Consider the following 18,058-nt stretch of genomic DNA (forward strand, 5'->3'; position numbering starts at 1 on the left):
GGGGCGTAATACCGTATTTCGGTGCCTGTATCACGTGACGTTTGACATACACACACAAACATGACATCATATGATAGATCGGTTCATGACGAAAAACTTTGCCTCTTGAAGCGTTGCTGTCAATCAAACGGTTCGTTAGTTATTGGCGATAACGTTCAAACCTACTTTTGCGAACTAGTCCTAGGTTTTTCATCCGATCTGAACCTAACGAAAGCTGATTGATTCTGTGGAGTGGGAATATGAATAATTATCGAAAAAAAGTTGAAATTTGTATTCAAACACGCAAGGAGTGGCCAAAAACCGAACTGGGCGGAGCTTAAAATATTTAAACGGCCATAACTCGAGAGGCGTTTGAGATATCATCATGGGGCTTGAATCATATGTGTAGGCCATCGGTCTAAGGTCGTGATATAAAAAGCTCGCCGATTGGACACTAGATGGCGCTATAACGGGGAAAATAGCACTAAATACTGTGATTATGCAATGGTTGCAACTTTCACGCCTATAACTTTATCTGTGGTCAAGAGATTTTCATGGGAGTTATTTTTTAGCATCCTGAATTGTTTCCGAGTCCTACGATACCAAGCATGCCAGGTTTCGCCTTACGGTTAGTTCTGCACAGCAAAAATAGCACTTACAAAACATGCGCGAATAACTCTGCGAGGATTATTCCGATCGACTTTAAACGACCATAGGAAGAACATTGCAATACCTTCTGAACAAAAAAGTCTATTGGCGTTATGTTAAAATTTCTATCAGAAATGGCAGAAAATTGCAAAAAACAAAAAATTACCTCAAAATTTTGTGTTTTTTACACATAAATGGTTATACCTCCGCAACGAAATGACATTTTTTTCCCAGATTTTCACCAGATTTTTCTGAGCAGAGTCTGAGGTAATACCCAAAAAATAATATGCCTGCACCACTCGTTGGCCTCATAATTGAACAAAACCTTTGACATTGAGCGAGCCCAATGGTCTTACAACTGTTTTTTTCACTAAACTAAAGTGTTCAGCCATGATACTAGCTAGATGTAACAAAGTCATGACCTGACGTTGCATGCACAATTTTGTCGTAGCGCCACCCTGTGGTTATTTGTTATTTTCACTTAAAAGTGAGTAGAGAGCAGAGAAATTTCACTGAATGAGAGCTGTTTTTTTGCTGATAGCTAATGTATTTAAGGTTGTATCTTTGCCAAACGTATGCGTAATGACACAGTACTTGGTAATTCTGATGGCAGTCAGGACCTGAGGGAGCCTGCAGTTTTGTTGCACCAACACCTAGTGGTCGGAAGCATATTTTAGAAACCTAAATCTTTGGCTGCAGTCACCGTATTTTCATGGGACTTTTTTCACAGGAGTCCTGAACTGTTGCAGAGTCCAACGATACCAAACATGCCAGGTTTTCCCTTATGCTTAGTCCTGGAGTTATCAGAACACAATTAAGGAGGACATTAAATAAGTCAAGCATTATCTTTCCAGCTGTGTTTGCTGTCCACTGTAGGTCCTTGCGGTTTGCTGCGCTGCTGTGTGTGTGCCTTATGTGCACGTCTGCAGTCTGTTTACACCATTGCACCATACCACGACTCAATGGCCTTGTAGTTCAACTAAACACGGCCATTTCTGAATTGTATGTTACGGTATTAATCTGAAAAACTAATTCTCGTTAACAAATTATCTGAATGACTTAACATTAAGGACGTGACATATTTGTCCTATAGGTGCACCTGTGTGTAAGCATACATAGTCTGTATGAACCGTTTCTGACCATCTCTTTCATTTTTCTGCATGCGATGTGGTGTATCAGCCTGGTCGACGATGTCTGACGTGCTTTAATGCTCGAAACCCGGTAAATGCTGCTTGCAGCTTTAATTATTATTATTATTATTATTTTTCCGCCATAAAACGCGTCGCCCAGCACAAACCGTAAGTCGTAGAAACTTGCCACTTGGTCAACTGGTTGTATATTAGCAGGCTACTCAGATACAGTGAATCAGCCAAATCGGCCCATAGGTGGCGCTATAGCAATGCCCGACGCGTTGGGCCTCATAACTTCTAAACCGGACATCCTACACTCAAGTGTTTGGTATCATTGTAATCCCTGGCTCCAAACTTAAAAAATGTATATCTCCGATTTCATTTCCGGTATGCAAATTTTTTCGCTAATTTGCATAATATGCATTTCAAGCCAAAATGAACTAGTCCTAGGTTTTTCGCCCGATCGGAATCGTTCCAACGCAGGAGAAATCTGTGGAGTGAGTAGGTAAATAATTATCGAACAGAATGTGTAATTTCGCTTCAGTGTCACTAAGGGGCGCCAAAATTCAATACCGGAAGTAGACTATCTCCAGGAAAATGGCTATAACTCGTGAACGGTTAGAGATATCTTAACACGGTTTGGTACACATGTGTATCAGCTCACTCCGGGGTCATAGGAAAAAAATACGCGGATTTTGGCCACTAGGTGGCGCTATAATAAGCTTGAGGTCAAAAATGGCTATCACTACACAACCGTAAGCCCGATACACTTCATATTTGGTATGGTGTGTCTTTGTGCAATGTACCATGAGGGTCTAGAAGGACATTGGCGTATCTCCAAAAACATGGACATCATCGGCCAATGAAGGTTGAGGACTGATTTGACAGGGTTAACGAAGGTCGATCGGAACGACACTCACTGTGCTTCTTCGTGTACTGCTCCTGAAGGCCTGTAAGAATTACGGTGTCATTTGGCCACTAGGGGGCGTAATACCGTATTTCGGTGCCTGTATCACGTGACGTTTGACATACACACACAAACATGACATCATATGATAGATCGGTTCATGACGAAAAACTTTGCCTCTTGAAGCGTTGCTGTCAATCAAACGGTTCGTTAGTTATTGGCGATAACGTTCAAACCTACTTTTGCGAACTAGTCCTAGGTTTTTCATCCGATCTGAACCTAACGAAAGCTGATTGATTCTGTGGAGTGGGAATATGAATAATTATCGAAAAAAAGTTGAAATTTGTATTCAAACACGCAAGGAGTGGCCAAAAACCGAACTGGGCGGAGCTTAAAACATTTAATCGGCCATAACTCGAGAGGTGTTTGAGATATCATCATGGGGCTTGAATCATATGTGTAGGCCATCGGTCTAAGGTCGTGATATAAAAAGCTCGCCGATACGACACTAGATGGTGCTATAACGGGGAAAATAGCACTAAATACTGTGATTATGCAATGGTTGCAACTTTCACGCCTATAACTTTATCTGTGGTCAAGAGATTTTCATGGGAGTTATTTTTTAGCATCCTGAATTGTTTCCGAGTCCTACGATACCAAGCATGCCAGGTTTTGCCTTATGCTTAGTCCTGGAATTATCAGAACACAATTAAGGAGGACATTAAATAAGTCAAGCATTATCTTTCCAGCTGTGTTTGCTGTCCACAGTAGGTCCTTGCGGTTTGCTGCGCTGCTGTGTGTGTGCCTTATGTGCACGTCTGCAGTCTGTTTACACCATTGCACCATACCACGACTCAATGGCCTTGTAGTTCAACTAAACATGGCCATTTCTGAATTGTATGTTACGGTATAAATCTGAAAAACTAATTCTCGTTAACAAATTATCTGAATGACTTAACATTAAGGACGTGACATATTTGTCCTATAGGGGAACCTGTGTGTAAGCATACATAGTCTGTATGAACCGTTTCTGACCATCTCTTTCGTTTTTCTGCATGCGATGTGGTGTATCAGCCTGGTCGACGACGTCTGACGTCTCTGACGTGCTTTAATGCTCGAAACCCGGTGAATGCTGCTTGCAGCTTTAATTATTATTTATTATTCTTTTTATTATTTTTCTTCTGCCGTAAAACGGATCGTGCAGACCAAACCGTAAGGCCTAGAGACTTGAGACTTGGCCAAATGGTAGGTCTCATTCGTGCGCGAAGATGACAGAGTGTCATCCCAATCGGCCTATGGGGGGCGCTACAGCGATGGCAAACGCGTTGATGCTCATAACTTCGACAATTCTTGTCCAAATGTCAAGTGTCTTATATTCCTGGATTCCTTGCGTCAAGACGAACAAAATGTATATCTCCGATTTCATTTCCGTCATTAAAAATTTTCCGCTATTTTTGATTTTGTCGAAAAAAATAAAAACGAACTAGTCCTAGGTTTTTCGCTCGATCGGAATCGTTTCGGTGCTAAAATGTTCCTTGGAGTTCGAATATCAATAATTATTGAAAAAAAGTTGAACTTTCGACTCACGGTCGACATGCCACGCCCAAACGTCTGAAGTGTGCGCAGCCACTAGGGATTTATTGGATATAACTGCGGACAGGAATGAAGTATTAACACGACACTTGGAACTTGTGATGACAGTCATGGCCTGAGGTGGCATGCGTCGTTTCGTCACAGCGCCACCTAGTGGTCAGACGAATCATTTAAACGCTTATAACTTAGGCTGAGTTTAACATATTTTCATGCAACTTTTTTCTTTGGAGTCCTGAATTGTTGCCGAGTCCAACGATACCAAGCATGCCAGGTTTTGCTTTACGGTTGGTTCTGCACAGGAAAATAGCGCTTAAAAAACACGCGCGAATAACTCCGCGAGGGTTATTCCGATCGACTCGAAACGACCATAGGAAGAACATTGTATTACCTTCTGAACAAAAAGTTCTATTGGCGTTATGTTAAAATTTTCATCAGAAATGGCCGAAAATTGCAAAAAACGAAAAATTACCTCAAAATTTTGTGTTTTTACACATAAATGGTTATAACTCCGCAACGAAATGATATTTTTTCACCAGATTTGATACGCTGATGCCTGAGCACAGTCTGAGGCAATACAAAAAAAAATGGTATGCCTGCACCACTAGTTGGCCTCATAATTTAACAAAACCTATGACATTGAGCAAACCCTATGGTCAAACAACTGTTTTTTCAATAAACTAAAGTGTACAGCCATGATACTAGCTAGATGTAACACAGTCATGACCTGAGATTCCATGCACGAGTTTGTCATAGCGCCACCTAGTGGTAATTTGTTATTTTCACTTAACCTCTTGAAAAGCACCCCCATTCTGGCCTGAAACCATGAAAATACCTACTTTCACTAAAAGGGCTGTTTTTACTAAACCATTTATAGTATAAGCATAACTGTGGTATCATTAGATAGAAGACACTTTGAGCTTCGTTTTCCATGTTTCAAAATTATTTTAAGATTAAAAAAAAAAAGTTAGAGAGGCTGAAGTACATTGTAATAAAATTTTTTTTGCATAACATCTTTTTTAACACTAAAAATCTTAATGATAAATATATGTGTGAAACCTATAAATGCAATGAGGCCAAAGCCACAAGTCTAAAGAAGTTATATTTCACGTTTGAAGTCAATAGACCCAAAAATGAGGTTCTTGCAAGAGTTTTTGTAAGACTAGTGCCTTTTCTAAGTGCCAGTCAGCCACAAAATAAAAGTCTTTTGTTTACATGCATACACGTTCGTTCTTTTTATTGTTTATCCTTATATAAGCGTATAAAATGCCGTATCCACACCAGGAAATAAAGCTTCACACAAAGATCGTTGAATTCGTGTTCTAATTGGCTACACGTTCTGTCTATCAATATTTTCCATGAAGTCATTGGAGGAACGCGCGAGTCAGATGACGTCACGATATTAGACAGCGCTGTTTGGATATTATGTATTATACTCCCGCCTACTTGTACAATCAAGTTCGAGCGCTGGTTTTGAACGCGAGTGTGCTCTCATATACAAGTGTTACGATGTAAATAGTCCTCAGATTGTATATTATAATCTATTACAAGACGTGCATCTGAAATCTGATGTAAACAATGGAAAATATATCCATATTTCACGGATTATACGCATTTGTGGACAAAACTGGTCATTGGATGTACTTTGTTGGAGAGTTTTTATGGGTTATTCACACATCTGAAACAGACTGGATTCGTTTCGCGTTCCTTATACCAGCACAAAGGTAAGGAGTCAGTTTATATTATGCATGTTGTTATCTGGACTTCTGTAATAAAATACTATATTTATGATACTAGAGCAATTTTATCTCAAAACGGACACCATACACTGACGCTAAACCCTTAGACCTTTTAAACGATGTATAGTAGTGTTATTATTATTGTTGTTTGTACACAGTAGGCTATTTATATATTGTTAGCAGCATTAAAAAAAACTGACGTCCTTCCGTCCGCGAGCTAGTGCGCGTCGAGAGGTTAAAAATACTGTAACCTTACATTTAAAATCATGAGTCATCATGGATTATTCCTTTCATGGCTTTGAGTATAATCATTGATGGATTGCAAGTCACTCCCTAGCAACCAATGAGAATACCCTAGCAACCATTTAGCAAGCTGTATCTCTGTATCAGAACATCGTAGAGACGTGGGGTTCGGCTCTTTTGACTCATTAACCCTATTTTAACATTTTGTGACCCGAGTTTTGCCATTGCAAGCACCACAAACATTTCCTTCAGTGTTCTATTTGTCAATGTTCCGTGAGAAGAGAGGGAGACATTTCACTGAACGATAGCAATTTTTGCTAATAACTTTGAACACGTGTGTCTGGTATCTTATTTTTCATCATTTATTTTGTACAATGCAGCAAATCTACACAGCCATGCCCTTAATGGTCTTAATGTCCCAAATCGCTTGAACCCCGGTAATCGCTGCTTGCAGCTATATTTAGGGGTTCAAGCCCGAAGGGCTGAAACCCTATTGTATTTGTACTGATTTTTATTAGGGGTTCAAGCCCGAAGGGCTGAAACCCTATTGTATTTGTATGGATTTTTATTCTTTTTATTATTTTTCTTCTGCCGTAAAACGGATCGTGCAGACCAAACCGTAAGGCCTAGAGACTTGAGACTTGGCCAAATGGTAGGACCCAATTTGGGGAGAGGTTGATAGAGTTTCAACCCGATTGGCCTATAGGTGGCGCTATAGCGATAACAAACGCGTTGATGCTCATAACTCCCAGAATTCTTGTCCAAATGTCAAGTGTCTTATATCCCTGGATTCCTTGCGTCAAGACGAACAAAACGTATATCTCCGATTTCATTTCCGTCATGAAAATTTTTTCGCTATTTTCGATTTTGTCGAAAAAAATAAAAACGAACTAGTCCTAGGTTTTTTGTCCGATCGGAACCGTTCCAGTGCTGTAATATTCCTTGGAGTGTGAATATGAAAAGTTATCAAAAAAAAGTTGAACTTTATACTCGTCGTCGTCAAGCCACGCCCAAACGCCCCCAATGGGCGGAGCCTCTTGGACTTCAATGGCTGTAACTTGGGATTGGAAAGAGGTATCGAAACCAAATTTGGTACACATATACAGCGGACTATTCTGGGGTCACGTGCAAAAAATTGCATCGCTTGACCACTAGTTGGCGCTATAACACTACTTCAACTTTGAAGAGCTGTAACTAGAGAAATATGGGACCGATCAACTTGAGATTTGGCACGGGTGCTCTTGGTTTAGGGTACTATCTGTGTGGGAAAGGAATTTCGCGTAGCTCAAAAAACATGGCCGCCATCGGCCAATCAAGAAAAAGCAGCTATTGGGCAGGGTTAACGGAGGCCGATCGAAACGAAACGTGGTGGACCTGTTTGTCTCTTGGCCATGAAGGTCTGTGCAGAGTAAGAAAAAATTCGGCCTCCGGGAGGCGCTATCACGTTTTTTCAATGTTTAAGTGATTGTGTATTATGCAGTGTTTCAGATATCAACAAGATCTTTATATCATTTAATAGAGCTACATTTAATGAACAACTTTTCCTCAAGAAGCACTTGTCTCAGTCGAATCGTTTGTTAGATATTTATAATTTTCTCTTAAACCTACTTTTGCGAACTAGTCCTAGGTTTTTTGACCGATCTGAACCAATCCAGTGCTGAAATATTCCTTAGACACTGAATATCAATAATTATCAAAAAAAAGTTGAACTTTGCACTCGTCGTCGCAACACTACGGTCAAAAGTACGAAGAGGCGGGGCCACAAATACTTAAATTGCTATCATTTATGATAGGAATGAGATATCAACATGAAACTTGGTACACATATGTATAGACCCAAGCTGAGGTCACATGCAAAAAATTGCAGAGATTGTCCATTAGGTGGCGCTATAACTTAAGAACAAATAACCATAACTATAGCATATGTATATGACACATAAATATTTGTCTGACCTACTTGTTATTTTGCACATTACATCTACTTTCAGGTTCTTATAATGGTCTATGAGGATAATTATTTATCTTTGAAAACATGCCACTCAACAGCCAACCAGTATTAACCATGTACGAGTCAAGCCTAATGGTGTGTGATTACAACTAAACTCATGGGACTGTTGGTCTTATGTTTCCAAGTGTCTGTGAGGATTTTTAGTTCATCTTTCTGAAAATCTTTGCATCTAACACAATGTGTGCAAAGTAAACAGTTCTCTAGATCAGTGGTTCTCAACACACCTGCTTCACATAATCAGCACAATAGTAGAGATCTCTATTAACTAAACTGATTGTGTCAGATGAGAGAAACATACAAAATGTGCAGAGCAGTGGTTCTCCAGAAACGGAGTAGAGAACCACTGCTCTATATGTTTATGTTTATATGAAAAAACTATTTTGTGAACTAATACTTGGTTTTCACTCAACACCACTAAAGCCAATGCAATACAATTTCCTGTAGTCTGTGAGCAAATATGAATGCCAAATTGTTATCACCAATTGTACGTCTTATTCCTTTAGTTGTTTAGCTTTGAATTACAAAAACAACTTTTCAAAACTACTAGAATTTTTTCAGTCAACAACAATAAAATCAGCGCAGTACATTTTTCTGTCCTCTGTGTGTAAAGGTATATCAAATACAAAATGTAATGAATTTGAATACCTGCTTTTGTAAGCATAGATTTCATGTGATGTCACACATTGGTGTAGGTGCCATTTGTACGACTGAATTGCAGCATGTGTGTTTAAAGGAACTCATAAAGATATGGATTAAAGTTTTTCATTATCTCCATTTATTTACATCAGTAGCATTAGGATTCTATTCTACCTTCCATGACATAAACGTGTCCTGACATGATGTATAATACAAAGTTGTTACATTTTTATATGTTATTTTTCAAATATTGCACCAAAAACTTCATGTGATAATGCAATTGGTTATTATTCACATAAATGACCTGCTAGAACCCAACTAAAAAGCAGCACTTTATGAAAGTAACACAGACAAATGCTCACCAGCAAATCTGCTGCAAATCTACTAAATAACATGACATTTGTTATTGACATAATTTGATATTGAAAACATATCTGGATCAGTTATTTATTGGCCCAGCCTAAAATCACATGAAAATAATTGCAGAGCTATACCACTATTTGACAATTTAACATGACAGAGCCTAAAAATGTTTCTATTAAAATATGTAACTTTGCTTTATTGTTTCCAAATCCATAAATTAGTATTCTCTTACAATAACACAATAAAAGGATTATATGAAAAATATATACTCTCTGTGTGAAACACAGACCCTCATTAATATACTTAAGAGCATGCTTATCAGGATTTGAGTTAAAAATGTGTCTACCTTTATTTACTTTTAAATATTCAATACTAATTTTATGTTAAATTAATTGTAAAAGGAAAACAATAATTTTAGCCAACAGATGGCAGAAGGTCATCTTCTGCCATCTGCTGGCTAAAATTATTATTTAGTATTTAAAATGTATACTCAATGAAATTGTGTTCACAGGTTTCATCAATGGATGCATGATTTAACTTTATGAAGTCAGTATTATTATGTTAAAATAACATTTCGTCAATCATTCTGACGGTATCCGTTTTAACAGTCATGTGACATTCGAACATAGGATAAACATTTAAATAGGTTGATGAACTCTTAAAGGACACCAAGCATATGGAGATTGGTCATTTATTTCAAAGTCTTATTTCCTAACCCTGCCATTTCTGCTTCTGTGTGTAAATGCATGTATGTGTTTTAGCTTATTCTTCATCATTGCTGTGTTATAGATTAGCCATATGAGACCTATATCTCTATATCAGAACATCGTAGAGAAATTGTGGTGGGCTGTTTTGTCTCATGTTAACAATTTTTGAAACATTTTGTGTGACAAATCTTGCAACAGCATGCACCACATAATTTTCTCTTCAGAAAATTTACCTAATTGGTAACATGTTAGTATTTCATATTCTAAGTATATTTGATAACAATGCAGCAAATCTAAACAGGCATGCCCTTAAAGGTCTTAAAGGTTCATATAATGAGATTTTTTAAAGATGTAAAATAAATTGTTTGTGTACCCAGAGTGTGTATGTGAAGTGTTATCTCAAAATACTCCACAGATCATTTATTATAGCATGTTAAAATTGACACTTTGTAGGCCTGAGCAAAATTGTGCAGTTTTTGGGTGTTTCCTTTAAAATGCAAATGAGTGGATGAAATGCAAACACTGATCACAATGATGGTGGTTTGTTGTAATTGAAATTCAATTGTGCTCTCGATTATTTTATTTTTTATCTTTTTCATGTTTTCTAGGTTGATATAAGCACTGGGGACCCAATTATAGCACTTACACTTGGAAAAAGTCAGATTTTCACGCTATGACCCCTTTAAGGTCCCAGATCGCTTGAACCCCGCTAATCGCTGCTTGCAGCTATATTTAGGGGTTCAAGCCCGAAGGGCTGAAACCCTATTGTATTTGTATGGATTTTTATTATTATTATTATTATTATTTTTATTATTTTTCTTCTGCCGTAAAACGGATCGTGCAGACCAAACCGTAAGGCCTAGAGACTTGAGACTTGGCCAAATGGTAGGTCTCATTCGTGCGCGAACTTGACAGAGTGTCATCCCAATCGGCCTATGGGGGGCGCTACAGCGATGGCAAACGCGTTGATGCTCATAACTTCGACAATTCTTGTCCAAATGTCAAGTGTCTTATATTCCTGGATTCCTTGCATCAAGACAAACAAAATGTATATCTCCGATTTCATTTCCGTCATTAAAAATTTTCCGCTATTTTCGATTTTGTCAAAAAAAATAAAAACGAACTAGTCCTAGGTTTTTCGCTCGATCGGAATCGTTTCGGTGCTAAAATGTTCCTTGGAGTTCGAATATCAATAATTATTGAAAAAAAGTTGAACTTTCGACTCACGGTCGACATGCCACGCCCAAACGTCTGAAGTGTGCGCAGCCACTAGGGATTTATTGGCTATAACTGCGGACAGGAATGAAGTATCAACACGACACTTGGTACTTGTGATGACAGTCATAGCCTGAGGTGGCATGCGTCGTTTCGTCACAGCGCCACCTAGTGGTCAAACGAATCATTTAAACGCTTATAACTTAGGCTGAGTTTAACGTATTTTCATGCAACTTTTTTCTTTGGAGTCCTGAATTGTTGCCGAGTCCAACGATACAAAGTATGCCAGGTTTTGCTTTACGGTTGGTTCTGCAGAGGAAAATAGCGCTTAAAAAGCACGCGCGAATAACTCCGCGAGGGTTATTCCGATCGACTCGAAACGACCATAGGAAGAACATTGTATTACCTTCTGAACAAAAAGTTCTATTGGCGTTATGTTAAAATTTTCATCAGAAATGGCCGAAAATTGCAAAAAACGAAAAATTACCTCAAAATTTTGTGTTTTTACACATAAATGGTTATAACTCCGCAACGAAATGATATTTTTTCACCAGATTTGATACGCTGATGTCTGAGCACAAGCTGAGGCAATACAAAAAAAATGGTATGCCTGCACCACTAGTTGGCCTCATAATTTAACAAAACCTATGACATTGAGCAAACCCAATGGTCAAACAACTGTTTTTTCAATAAACTAAAGTGTACAGCCATGATACTAGCTAGATGTAACACAGTCATGACCTGAGATTCTATGCACGAGTTTGTCATAGCGCCACCTAGTGGTAATTTGTTATTTTCACTTAAAAATACTGTAACCTTACATTTAAAATCATGAGTCATCATGGATTATTCCTTGAGTATAATCATTGATGGATTGCAAGTCACTCCCTAGCAACCAATGAGAATACCCTAGCAACCATTTAGCAAGAGCTGTATCTCTGTATCAGAACATCGTAGAGACATGGGGTTCGGCTCTTTTGACTCATTAACCCTATTTTAACATTTTGTGACCCGAGTTTTGCCAATGCAAACACCACAAACATTTCCTTCAGTGTTCTATTTGTCAATGTTCCGTGAGAAGAGAGGGAGACATTTCACTGAATGATAGCACTTTTTTGCTGATAACTTTGAACACGTGTGTCTGATATCTTATTTTTCATCATTTATTTTGTACAATGCAGCAAATCTACACAGCCATGCCCTTAAAGGTCTTAATGTCCCAAATCGCTTGAACCCCGGTAATCGCTGCTTGCAGCTATATTTATTTTTATTATTTTTCTTCTGCCGTAAAACGGATCGTGCAGACCAAACCGTAAGGCCTAGAGACTTGAGACTTGGCCAAATGGTAGGTCTCATTCGTGCGCGAAGATGACAGAGTGTCATCCCAATCGGCCTATGGGGGGCGCTACAGCGATGGCAAACGCGTTGATGCTCATAACTTCGACAATTCTTGTCCAAATGTCAAGTGTCTTATATTCCTGGATTCCTTGCGTCAAGACGAACAAAATGTATATCTCCGATTTCATTTCCGTCATTAAAAATTTTCCGCTATTTTTGATTTTGTCGAAAAAAATAAAAACGAACTAGTCCTAGGTTTTTCGCTCGATCGGAATCGTTTCGGTGCTAAAATGTTCCTTGGAGTTCGAATATCAATAATTATTGAAAAAAAGTTGAACTTTTGACTCACGGTCGACATGCCACGCCCAAACGTCTGAAGTGTGCGCAGCCACTAGGGATTTATTGGATATAACTGCGGACAGGAATGAAGTATTAACACGACACTTGGTACTTTTGATGACAGTCTTGGCCTGAGGTGGCATGCGTCGTTTCGTCACAGCGCCACCTAGTGGTCAGACGAATCATTTAAACGCTTATAACTTAGGCTGAGTTTAACATATTTTCATGCAACTTTTTTCTTTGGAGTCCTGAATTGTTGCCGAGTCCAACGATACCAAGCATGCCAGGTTTTGCTTTACGGTTGGTTCTGCACAGGAAAATAGCGCTTAAAAAACACGCGCGAATAACTCCGCGAGGGTTATTCCGATCGACTCGAAACGACCATAGGAAGAACATTGTATTATCTTCTGAACAAAAAGTTCTATTGGCGTTATGTTAAAATTTTCATCAGAAATGGCCGAAAATTGCAAAAAAAGAAAAATTACCTCAAAATTTTGTGTTTTTACACATAAATGGTTATAACTCCGCAAGGAAATGATATTTTTTCACCAGATTTGATACGCTGATGTCTGAGCACAGTCTGAGGCAATACAAAAAAAAATGGTATGCCTGCACCACTAGTTGGCCTCATAATTTAACAAAACCTATGATTGAGCAAACCCTATGGTCAAACAACTGTTTTTTCAATAAACTAAAGTGTACAGCCATGATACTAGCTAGATGTAACACAGTCATGACCTGAGATTCCATGCACGAGTTTGTCATAGCGCCACCTAGTGGTAATTTGTTATTTTCACTTAAAAATACTGTAACCTTACATTTAAAATCATGAGTCATCATGGATTATTCCTTTCATGGCTTTGAGTATAATCATTGATGGATTGCAAGTCACTCCCTAGCAACCAATGAGAATACCCTAGCAACCATTTAGCAAGCTGTATCTCTGTATCAGAACATCGTAGAGACGTGGGGTTCGGCTCTTTTGACTCATTAACCCTATTTTAACATTTTGTGACCCGAGTTTTGCCATTGCAAGCACCACAAACATTTCCTTCAGTGTTCTATTTGTCAATGTTCCGTGAGAAGAGAGGGAGACATTTCACTGAACGATAGCAATTTTTGCTAATAACTTTGAACACGTGTGTCTGGTATCTTATTTTTCATCATTTATTTTGTACAATGCAGCAAATCTACACAGCCATGCCCTTAATGGTCTTAATGTCCCAAATCGCTTGAACCCCGGTAATCGCTGCTTGCAGCTATATTTATTATTTATTATTCTTTTTATTATTTTTATTCTGCCGTAAAACGGATCGTGCAGACCAAACCGTAAGGCCTAGAGACTTGAGACTTGGCCAAATGGTAGGTCTCATTCGTGCGCGAAGATGACAGAGTGTCATCCCAATCGGCCTATGGGGGGCGCTACAGCGATGGCAAACGTGTTGATGCTCATAACTTCGACAATTCTTGTCCAAATGTCAAGTGTCTTATATTCCTGGATTCCTTGCGTCAAGACGAACAAAATGTACATCTCCGATTTCATTTCCGTCATTAAAAATTTTCCGCTATTTTTGATTTTGTCGAAAAAAATAAAAACGAACTAGTCCTAGGTTTTTCGCTCGATCGGAATCGTTTCGGTGCTAAAATGTTCCTTGGAGTTCGAATATCAATAATTATTGAAAAAAAGTTGAACTTTCGACTCACGGTCGACATGCCACGCCCAAACGTCTGAAGTGTGCGCAGCCGCTAGGGATTTATTGGATATAACTGCGGACAGGAATGAAGTATTAACACGACACTTGGTACTTGTGATGACAGTCATGGCCTGAGGTGGCATGCGTCGTTTCGTCACAGCGCCACCTAGTGGTCAGACGAATCATTTAAACGCTTATAACTTAGGCTGAGTTTAACATATTTTCATGCAACTTTTTTCTTTGGAGTCCTGAATTGTTGCCGAGTCCAACGATACCAAGCATGCCAGGTTTTGCTTTACGGTTGGTTCTGCACAGGAAAATAGCGCTTAAAAAACACGCGCGAATAACTCCGCGAGGGTTATTCCGATCGACTCGAAACGACCATAGGAAGAACAATGTATTACCTTCTGAACAAAAAGTTCTATTGGCGTTATGTTAAAATTTTCATCAGAAATGGCCGAAAATTGCAAAAAACGAAAAATTACCTCAAAATTTTGTGTTTTTACACATAAATGGTTATAACTCCGCAACGAAATGATATTTTTTCACCAGATTTGATACGCTGATGCCTGAGCACAGTCTGAGGCAATACAAAAAAAAATGGTATGCCTGCACCACTAGTTGGCCTCATAATTTAACAAAACCTATGACATTGAGCAAACCCTATGGTCAAACAACTGTTTTTTCAATAAACTAAAGTGTACAGCCATGATACTAGCTAGATGTAACACAGTCATGACCTGAGATTCCATGCACGAGTTTGTCATAGCGCCACCTAGTGGTAATTTGTTATTTTCACTTAAAAATACTGTAACCTTACATTTAAAATCATGAGTCATCATGGATTATTCCTTTCATGGCTTTGAGTATAATCATTGATGGATTGCAAGTCACTCCCTAGCAACCAATGAGAATACCCTAGCAACCATTTAGCAAGCTGTATCTCTGTATCAGAACATCGTAGAGACGTGGGGTTCGGCTCTTTTGACTCATTAACCCTATTTTAACATTTTGTGACCCGAGTTTTGCCATTGCAAGCACCACAAACATTTCCTTCAGTGTTCTATTTGTCAATGTTCCGTGAGAAGAGAGGGAGACATTTCACTGAACGATAGCAATTTTTGCTAATAACTTTGAACACGTGTGTCTGGTATCTTATTTTTCATCATTTATTTTGTACAATGCAGCAAATCTACACAGCCATGCCCTTAATGGTCTTAATGTCCCAAATCGCTTGAACCCCGGTAATCGCTGCTTGCAGCTATATTTAGGGTTTCGAGCACGAAGTGCTGAAAACCTATTGTATTTGTCTGTTTTATTATTATTATTATTATTATTATTATTATTATTATTATTATTATTATTATTTTTCCGCCATAAAACGCGTCGCCCAGCACAAACCGTAAGTCGTAGAAACTTGCCACTTGGTCAACTGGTTGTATATTAGCAGGCTACTCAGATACAGTGAATCAGCCAAATCGGCCCATAGGTGGCGCTATAGCAATGCCCGACGCGTTGGGGCTCATAACTCCTAAACCGGACATCCTACACTCAAGTGTTTGGTATCATTGTAATCCCTGGCTCCAAACTTAAAAAATGTATATCTCCGATTTCATTTCCGGTATGCAAATTTTTTCGCTAATTTGCATAATATGCATTTCAAGCCAAAATGAACTAGTCCTAGGTTTTTCGCCCGATCGGAATCGTTCCAACGCAGAAGAAATCTGTGGAGTGAGTAGGTGAATAATTATCGAACAGAATGTGTAATTTCGCTTCAGTGTCACTAAGGGGCGCCAAAATTCAATACCGGAAGTAGACTATCTCCAGGAAAATGGCTATAACTCGTGAACGGTTAGAGATATCTTAACGCGGTTTGGTACACATGTGTATCAGCTCACTCCCGGGTCACAGGACAAAATACGCGGATTTTGGCCACTAGGTGGCGCTATAATAAGCTTGAGGGTCGAAAATGGCTATCACTACACAACCGTAAGCCCGATACACTTCATATTTGGTATGGTGTGTCTTTGTGCAATGTACCATGAGGGTCTAGAAGGACATTGGCGTATCTGCAAAAACATGGCCGTCATCGGCCAATGAAGTGTGAGGGCTGATTTGACAGGGTTAACGAAGGTCGATCGGAACGACATTCACTGTGCTTGTTCGTGTACTGCTCCAGAAGGTCTGTAAGAATTATGGTGTCATTTCGCCACTAGGGGGCGTAATACCGTATTTCGGTGCCTTTATCACGTGACGTTTGACATACACACACAAACATGACATCATATGATAGATCGGTTCATGACAAAAAACTTTGCCTCTTGAAGCGTTGCTGTCAATCAAACGGTTCGTTAGTTATTGGCGATAACGTTCAAACCTACTTTTGCGAACTAGTCCTAGGTTTTTCATCCGATCTGAACCTAACGAAAGCTGATTGATTCTGTGGAGTGGGAATATGAATAATTATCGAAAAAAAGTTGAAATTTGTATTCAAACACGCAAGGAGTGGCCAAAAACCGAACTGGGCGGAGCTTAAAACATTTAAACGGCCATAACTCGAGAGGCGTTTGAGATATCATCATGGGGCTTGAATCATATGTGTAGGCCATCGGTCTAAGGTCGTGATATGAAAAGCTCGCCGATTGGACACTAGATGGCGCTATAACGGGGAAAATAGCACTAAATACTGTGATTATGCAATGGTTGCAACTTTCACGCCTATAACTTTATCTGTGGTCAAGAGATTTTCATGGGAGTTATTTTTTTAGCATCCTGAATTGTTTCCGAGTCCTACGATACTAAGCATGCCAGATTTCGCCTTACAGTTAGTTCTGCACAGGAAAATAGCGCTTAAAAAACACACGCGAATAACTCCGCGAGGGTTATTCCGATCGACTCGAAACGACCATAGGAAGAACATTGCATTACCTTCTGAACAAAAAAGTCTATTGGCGTTATGTTAAAATTTCCATCAGAAATGGCCGAAAATTGCAAAAAACGAAATTACCTCAAAATTTGTCGTTTTTTACACATAAATGGTTATATGGAGAGATTTCACTGAATGAGAGCCGTTTTTTTGCTGATAACTAATGTATTTAAGGTTGTATCTTCACCAAACGTATGCATAATGACATGGTACTTGGTAATTCTGATGGCAGTCAGGACCTGAGGGAGCCTTCAGTTTCGGAAGCATATTTTACACGCCTACAACTTTGGCTGCAGTCACCATATTTTTATGGGACTTTTTTCACAGGAGTCCTGAATTGTTGTAGAGTCCAACGATACCAAACATGCCCAGTTTTGCCTTATGCTTAGTCCTGGGGTTACTGTTCACTGTAGGTCCTTGCGGTCTGCTGCGCTGCTGTGTTTCTGTCTTATGTACACGTGTGCAGTCTGTTTGCACCATTGCACCATACCACGACTCAATGGCCTTGTAGTTCAACTAAACACGGCCATTTCTGAATTGTATGTTACATTATAAATCTGAAAAACTAATTCTAGTTAACAAATTATCCTCATAAC

Source organism: Paramisgurnus dabryanus, chromosome 1 (genome assembly GCF_030506205.2).
Source record: "Paramisgurnus dabryanus chromosome 1, PD_genome_1.1, whole genome shotgun sequence".
NCBI classification, from domain to species: Eukaryota; Metazoa; Chordata; class Actinopteri; order Cypriniformes; family Cobitidae; genus Paramisgurnus; species Paramisgurnus dabryanus.